Consider the following 7,759-nt stretch of genomic DNA (forward strand, 5'->3'; position numbering starts at 1 on the left):
GCGACAAATTCTTTACACCTCTTCCTACTTTAAGCGTCGTTTTTCATTGGATTTCTCAATGTGAGGGGTGAATGCAAGTATTTCGGATAGATGGATCCTCGAAGAATCCTCGAAACCTCGATGCTTCTCGAGGGAAGAGTGTCTCGAAACTTGAGAATTCAAAATTTTACAATTTTCATTTGCGATTAAAAATTCGAAGCTTTGCATTATCGTTTGCGATTATAAATTCGAAAGTCTGGAAATTTGGCATTTATTTTTGTTCGCGACTGGTAATTCGAAATCCTCAAAATTTCGTATTTTTATTTGCGATTATAAATTCGAAAGTCTGGAAATTTTGCATTTATTTTTCTTTGCAACTAGGAATTCGCGAGTCTCGAAATTTGGCAATAATTTAAATTCCAGTTCCGAATTTAATATACGAATTCGAGAATAATAATTAAAATATTTGATAAAATTCAATATTCATTGATTGTAATAACAGAATTGGAGAAAATTAAAATGGTAATAGAACTTAAATGACTGAATAGAAGTTAAATTTTAGCCCTCTTCTAATTTCGAATAAGAGCGCCATTTCTTGCGAGGGTATGATATATAACGTAACTTTTAATCACGCTGCAGTAATCTACCATGAAGCGAAGTAACAGTAAATTAGCGTATCATAATATTGATAATATTCAGAGTAAAAATGTGCTTTCTATATTCATTTGTATCTGCTCGTACCTTGCCATTGATGTACAGCTAATATACTACTACAAGTAACGCTGCATGTGATTATAGTGTGTACAGAGTATACTGTAGCACGTACTAGGATCATTAGTAGCGTACAATAATATACTATACTAATATGCACGAACACTTGCTGCTTTAGTTCATTACGGTCTCAATGTCATTATCATACATACCCTACACATTATTAGTGTATAACCTTGATCCCGAGTAGTATATTGCCATCGTTATACCGGGGCAGCCGACTATCATTCTACCTCAAATCACCAAACATTCGAAGAATATGAAACATCCGCCATTGAGGAATTCAAGCTGTTCCCAAATACTATTCAAATAACATTTTAGCAGCCAGTATACAATATTCACTTATGCTAAAAGCAAAGTACAAATATCTGCTATTTATATAGTAGATCTTATTTTTTATGTAAATATATTACATATATATGTTCTTATTTACTTTTTCACACAAATTGCAGAATTGTAAGAAACTTTTTTAAGTCGTTTATAACTTCAAACAGTTTCATTATTCGATATATAAGTACGAATAACTTTTTAATATAAAATTGTTAAAAAATAAAGTCCCATCTAACTTTTAAGATGAGAATGAACCTTCTAATGTCTTAATTTTTCGCGTACTGCTTCGTTTTAATAAAAAATACAGAGGAAATAATAATATATTTTACATACAGTACTATGGAAGTGTAAATGTGGATATAGTTTATAAAAATGTATGAATTTTTCATTAATAACAAATCGAAATTGTTAATAACAAATTTCTTGAAGCATAAAAATACTTAATATAAATGCATCATGGAAATTTATATTGTAAAAGCGTAAATGAAGTTTGTAAAATATTATATTTATCGTTAGTAACAAATTATTATTGTTAATAACAAACTTTTGTTAATGAAAATTTATAATAAATGTGAAAAAATTAACAAATAATTGGTTATTACTCGAATTTATAGCAAATTTATGTCAAAATGTATCTACAATTCGCAATAAGTTTATAAATTATTACATTGATTGTTAATAACAAATTAATATTGTTATTAACAAATTTCTCGCAATGTATGTTTATAATAAAAGTGAAAAAATTAATAAATTATTGTCTATTTATTCGGGAAAATATGAATTAACAGAATCGGTAAAGTTTGGAAATTTTCGATCGGAGTGGGGGACTCGGCCGGCCGCCGCTATATAAGGGGCCCGCGTGCAGGCTCCAGCCAGTTGTCGGTTCGACTTCGGAAAGTCCGCGTTAATATTCTTTCTTTTTGTTTCAGGTTTTAATTATCTTTCTTCTTTTTCAGATTCTATTTCTTTTATTCTAGATTTCATTGTTTATGCATTCAAGTGTTTTGTACGAAATGCGAATGCTTCATCGTTGGTTTATTAGTATATCATCGTTGGCTAGATCAATGGCTATTCAGTGGCCATTGTCCACTCTCTTAAATAATTTAACAATAATGTCTTCTTGCAGGTTCTAATTATTTTTCTTCCAGATTTTATTTCTTTCATTCTATTTGTCTCTTTGTTTCAGCATTCGAGTATTTCGTACAATATTCGAATGCTTCGTCGTTGGTTTACTTATGTCTCATCGTTGGCTAAATCTTTCCTTTCACAAATTTTACGACTTCCGTTCGATTTGTTTTCGTTAGAGCGTTCGAGTATTTCGTATAATACTCGAGCGCTTCCTCGTTGGTATGTTTATATCTCACCGTTGGAATGTTTCTGTCTCGTAGTTATGTTGCTCAGGTCTCGTCGTTGGCTTGCTCGTTCCATTTGGTTATTATCCTTGATGGTTTCCTCGTACTAATCCCTTTCCTTTCAGCTACATATTAACAATAATATATTCTGTTTTAGCTTTTAGGTTTCTCAAGATTCTGTTTGCGACACATCAATGAACGATGCGTGCGTTTACTTTTAAGTAATCATAAGATAGATCCATAGACTAAGTATCATGTGCGCGCTATCTGTACAAAGGTAAGCTACCTAATTTGGAGCGAAATTTATAAATTCTCTATCATTTTCTTATCCCCCTCGTTTAGCAAATAGAACATAATTGTTCTCGCGATAATCGCGATCGTTCGTAAGTACCGACTAGCCTACGCGACGTGCTCTCGTGTACTCGATAAGTACATGCTTCGTAAGTCATCCTCACGACTCGTCTCCGACACTCATTTCCAGTCACTGTCAATCTCGTCATGCATCGGGTTCCAGGGGGACCCCCTCGGATCAGTGCGTCTTCTGACCTCGACGGGGCGGTCCGCTGCCTAAGTCGTACGCGACTGGGGCTCGGGCACATGCTGGCTGACGGACTAGTACCATCTACGGTTAGACCACAGGGATGATTAAGTTCTACCCCGTGTGGCTGGGATGCGAAGTGTCTGTCTTGGCCGGCAACCGCCCAGCAGGGCCCTCGCGTTGACACTAGAAGTTTCATTGGTTCAGGGACTATCCTTGGTCCACGTGTAAGTCTTGGCGAGTGCGACAGTGACTGGAATTGAGCTAGGCCCGATCGGGAGGGTGCCGAGGTATGAAGTTATCTCTGTACACGGGAGTACATCGCCTAGGCTAGTCGGTCTTTCGAATAATCGCGAACTCGTTCGGGCGCGTCGCGATTTTCTATTTGCTCGCGTGTTTGATATTTCATTCCCTATTTTTACGGGAACTTGAAAATATCTTAGCGTTGCGACAGTAGAGTTTCAGTATACCGAACCGAAACCCCTTTTGTAAGACACGAAATATAATAAAGTGTCAGTAGAGTCATTTTAACTTAATTCGCTCCAAGTTAGATTAGGGTACCTTTGATACAGATAGCGCCAGTAGGATGCGCCACTAGGGCGCATGTCGGGTCTCGATGCGTAGCCACCTCCTCGTGGTGAGACCTGGTAATTGGTATCGTTTTCCAAAAAATATTTTTTGGGAAACGATAATAAGCTAAGAGCTACGCACGAAAGTAGAAATATTAGTTATAAGATAGTTATTATTTACAAAACAGTTATAAATTAGTCATTAATTATGTATAAGTTGGTAATAATTTAGTAATAAATTTAAAATATTTCCCATCTATTGTAAATTTTCAATATTCCTTTCGATCCTCAAAAATAGATAGGGTGTAGTATCTCGTGTAGTAACGTGTATATTAATATGATTTAAGCTAGATTAAATGTAAAGCTTTATCTTCAAGCACAGAAAATGTTAAATAATTTACATCTCTTATTTTTATCGTATTGTTTAGTGTCACGTTCGCATAATACAAAATCGCAAATTTGGTAGAAGGTTTTATACAAACGCTGTGATATTTGTATTCTCATAATTCTGGACAAATGTCTTGACTTTATTGGAATTCTGTTGGCATATCTTCTCCTATGATGTTACATTTGCCTAATCGAAAATTGCTTCTTTGTATTCTAAATTATATTTTCTAAATACACCATAAGGTAATAATCGTATTAAAATTATCTATAATATTGCCCAAAATATTTGTATGACCAACCATAAATATTTCAGAGTAAGGATAATAAATACAATATAGAAGAAAGATTGTTTCTGCTTTTTCTCCGGTCTATTAACAACCATAACAAAGATTACAGTTCCTCCTCCATTAACGACGTATCCCCCATTAATCTTTTCATGTTGTATTTATTTTCTATCATATTTAGGGCACCGCTATAGAAATAAAAGGAGAATATTCAGGCTATACTGTTGTCGAATAAATTAACTCAATTCAGTTCGATATTTCAAGCGAATTCGAACATTGTTATCCATGATTTTGAACTGCATGCTCATAGTAGGCAACAGGAGCGCAGAATGCGCGAGCAGAACATCAATTACATTATTGCATTACAAACAAAGGCAAAATGTAGTTAGAAAAAGACAGTGATACTTCTGCGGCAAAAAGTTAACAAATTCCACAATTTCTGCTATTAATTTATGAACTTTTATGATTATATCGTAAAGGCGCACCCATAGAGAACCTTTTAATACAATTTTGGAAACAAAATTCTTTTCGATTAATTAATTATTAATAATTATTTCACGGAGTGCTTGAAACGACGACAAATATACTAATAGTTTTTCTTTAATTACAGTCTTTAACGCAATTAATTTTTTAATTTCATACACTCATTATAAAAGCAACATCCTTGGGCACATTCCCACATTATATTTATATATATTTTCCTTTTAGTTTTGTTTATTATTAAATATTTTGCCGATAAAGCAGAACAATCGTTGGTATCAAATAACGCCCGCCTTCAAATAATTATTAATAACAAGATAATTAGGAACAAATTATTTACCAAAATTGTAGAAGGATGTTGCCTAATGTTCCATCTTCACGATGCAATTATAAAAGTTCATAAATTAATCTCGGAAATTGAGTAATTCATTAATTTTCTGCTGCTAAATTCAAACGACAACGGTCAGCGCCATCTGTGATTTTTTACTGGAAGCTTGTGTTACAATAAGCTTCATTTCCAAAATCATAGATGGCGCTGACAGACGTTGCTAGAATTTTGTATTCGGAACACACAACGCGAGAAGAAATTGTTACCGACTGAGTTCCTGGAAATTACGTAAATTCCAAGAATTCTCGCACGATACTTTTGCAGGCTTGCCGCAAAATTTTCGACCAATTTCGCGAGTTTCTATCAGGAGAACATGATGTAACAGGAGGTCAATCACTGAGACAGTTCCAAGAAATGACGTATTTTCCAAGAATTCTCGGACGATACTTTTGCAGCCTTACCGTAAAATTTTCGGCCAATTTCGCGAGTTTGTATCAGGAGAACATGATGTGACAGGAGGTCAATCACTGAGACAGTTCCAAGAAATGACGTCACTTCCAAGAATTCTCGGACGATACTTTTGCAGCCTTGCCGTAAAATTTTCGGCCGATTCCGTGATTTTGTATTAGGAGAACATGACATGACAGGAGGTCGATTACCGAGACAGTTCCAAGAAATGACGTCATTTCCAAGAATTCTCGGACGATAATTTTGCAGCCTTGCCGTAAAATTTTCGGCCGATTTCGCGATTTTGTATTAGGAGAACATGACATGACAGGAGGTCGTTCAACGAGACAGTTCTAAGAAATGACGTCATTTCCAAGAATTCTCAGACGATGCTTTTGCAGACTTGCCGTACAAGTTTCGGCCGATTTCGCGATTTTGTACTAGGAGAACATGACATGATAGGAGGTCGATCACCGAGACAGTTCCAAGAAATGACGTCATTTCCAAGAATTTTCGGTCAATACTTTTACTGCCTACGTGGTCAATACTTTTGCCGCCTACGTGGTCAATACTTTTGCCGCCTATGCGGACAATATTTTTACCGCCTATGTGGACAATACTTTTGCCGCATCTGGACAATACTTTTACCGCCTCTGGACAATACTTTTACCGCCTATGGACAATAATTTTGCCGTTTTGTGGACAATACTTTTGCCGCCTGGGGAAAAAATTTCCGGTCCATTTCGAGATTTTGTATCAGGAGAACATAACATGAAAGGATGTCGCTCGCCGGGACAGTTCCAAGAAATGACGTCATTTCCAAGAATTCTAGGACGATGCTTTTGCAGCCTTGCCGTACAAGTTTCGGCCGATTTCACGATTTTGTATTAGGAGAACATGACATGACAGGAGGTCGTTCCTCGAGACAGTTCCAAGAAATGACGTCATTTCCAAGAATTCTCGGACGATGCTTTTGCAGCCTTGCCGTACAAGTTTCGGCCGATTTCAAGATTTTGTATTAGGAGAACATGATATGATAGGAGGTCGATCACCGAGATAGTTCCAAGAAATGACGTCATTTCCAAGAATTCCTTGAACAATACTTTTGCAGCTCGACGAGAAATTTTTGTACGTAATATGAAAGCAGGCCATAAACTAACAGAATATTTCCAATATTCTATGTTCACAAATATAATTAAGATGTATAATTGCATGAATATATATAATCTACTAATTGCAAGAGATTTTAATTATTTTATTTATACTGAATGGAAGGATAAATTTTTATATTATACTCACCTTATAATACTTACCTTACAATACTTACCTTACAATACTTACCTTACAATACATTCCTTACAATACTTACCTTAATTCTTCTTAATATACATATTACTTTAAGAGATATTGTTCACTCTCTATTTTCAATGTTCAAAGGGAACATTGAAACTTTACAAGAGTTAGGACATATCTTATACCTTGTGCGTAGCTCTTAGCTTGGTATCTTTTTGCAAAAATTATTTTTTGGAAAACGATACCAATTACCAGGTCTCACCACGAGGAGGTGACTACGCATCGAGACCCGACATGCGCCCTAATGGCGCATCCTACTGGCGCTACCTGTATCAAAGGTACCCTAACCTAACTTGGAGCGAAAGAAGTTAAAGTGAAAATAACTGGCGCTACCTGTATCAAAAGTACCCTAACCTAACTTGGAGCGAAAGAAGTTAAAGTGAAAATCTACTGACACTTTATTATATTTCGTGTCTTACAAAGGATATGACACTAAGATATTTTATTTCTCATAAAAATAGGGAATAAAATATAAAACACGCGAGCAAGTTAAAAATCGCGATCGCGCCCGAACGAGTTCGCGATTATTCGAAAGACCGACTAGCCTACGAGACGTACTCTCGCGTGCAAGACAACTTCATGCCTCGGCACCCTCCCGACTCGAACCTAGCCCATCCAGCCACCACAGACCCTGCCATGACTTACTCGAGAACGAGAGCGATCGACGAACCAACGAAACACCCGAAATCAAGCCGAAGGTCCCTAGCGAGGCCCTGTAGCCGGTCACGCAGGCCCCTGCCACATGGGGGAGAAATTAATCATCCCATGGGGTCTGACCGTAGGCCCATATGCAGTGTCACGGCTACAGGACCCATACCCCGGTCGTGCACGCGCTGGTGCCCAGGACGACTAGGGCCGACAGACCCTCGAATTGACCCAGGTGAGTGCCAGCCCGCCGACCACCCTAGAACCGATGCGTGACAAGGGTGGCAGTGGCGAGG

This window comes from Eufriesea mexicana, unplaced genomic scaffold (assembly GCF_001483705.2).
Source record: "Eufriesea mexicana isolate 0111107269 unplaced genomic scaffold, ASM148370v2 scaffold611, whole genome shotgun sequence".
Classification (NCBI taxonomy): Eukaryota; Metazoa; Arthropoda; class Insecta; order Hymenoptera; family Apidae; genus Eufriesea; species Eufriesea mexicana.